This window comes from Engraulis encrasicolus, chromosome 3 (assembly GCF_034702125.1).
Source record: "Engraulis encrasicolus isolate BLACKSEA-1 chromosome 3, IST_EnEncr_1.0, whole genome shotgun sequence".
Lineage (NCBI taxonomy): Eukaryota > Metazoa > Chordata > Actinopteri > Clupeiformes > Engraulidae > Engraulis > Engraulis encrasicolus.
Window position 1 is genome coordinate 52,655,106 of NC_085859.1, and position 1,071 is coordinate 52,656,176.

The window sequence follows — 1,071 nt, forward strand, 5'->3', positions numbered from 1 at the left end:
TGGTATTATGGGATGGTCAGGACCAGGCTAGTGAAGCAAGGCCTGGACAGGCAAGGAGAGTACAAGGGATGTGATGTAATCGGATTCCGAGATTCCCTTCATGTGATGGGAGTAAGCGAGTAGCCAATTGAAATGCAGAGTTTAGATTATTGATAGTTATTATATGGTGTGACGTCATCGGTCGAATGCTCCATTCATTTCAACGGGGCTCCCCAACGTTCGCACGTCTGTTATTTTTCGATAACGGACGGGTTGGTCTATAACAGACCGCTGTCAATGGCAACAAGACTTTTCACTGCTAAAGCGACTCTTCAACAAGACTCTAATCAGCTGCTGTGATAGACAACACCTGTTGTCCTGGCTACCTAGCTGTTGCCTAGCGGTGTTCCACAACGGCACTGTTTTGCGCAGCAACAATCTTTTGACATTAAAACTAGACTTAACATTAAATAGGCCTAAAGAAATGTCCCCGCCATGTGTGAATCATTTAAGTATATCCATATAATAAGCGGGTTAACTTTCGGCGATTCGGTCGCTTTGTGGAATAGCAGCACTTCAGAGAGAACAAGACCCCTCCGCTCCGCGTCGGGGTCTATAGATTCTCTCTGTCGTGCTGCTATTCCACGGTAGCGACCTTCTCGCCGAACGTTAACCCTTACTTAACTTCTCGCTTTTTCAGTGGCAGTCAAACCCTGGTGAACGTTAACGAACGTTCCATGAGCGAATGGCGAATAAGCGAATGAGCTAGAAGCGAGTAACTAGTAGGCTAGTTAGTAGATGTGTCATGTGTGAATGTAGCTTAATGTTACCATATCATCATGCCTGTAAAACACTCAAAATAATCTTTCAAATTCATGTAAAATATGTTGTGCTGGGCATTTCCATTCATATGCATACACACACCATAAACTGACACAATTTAACCCGTTAAGAAAACACGCTTTGAATTTGCAGTTACCAGAATGCCAATGACTAAGTCATAGTGCATTACTAAAGGCCCTGTGTTGTGTCATAGTACAGTAGTGTATTACTATGGTATTTAACCTTTTATTGACTATGAGAGTTGCATTA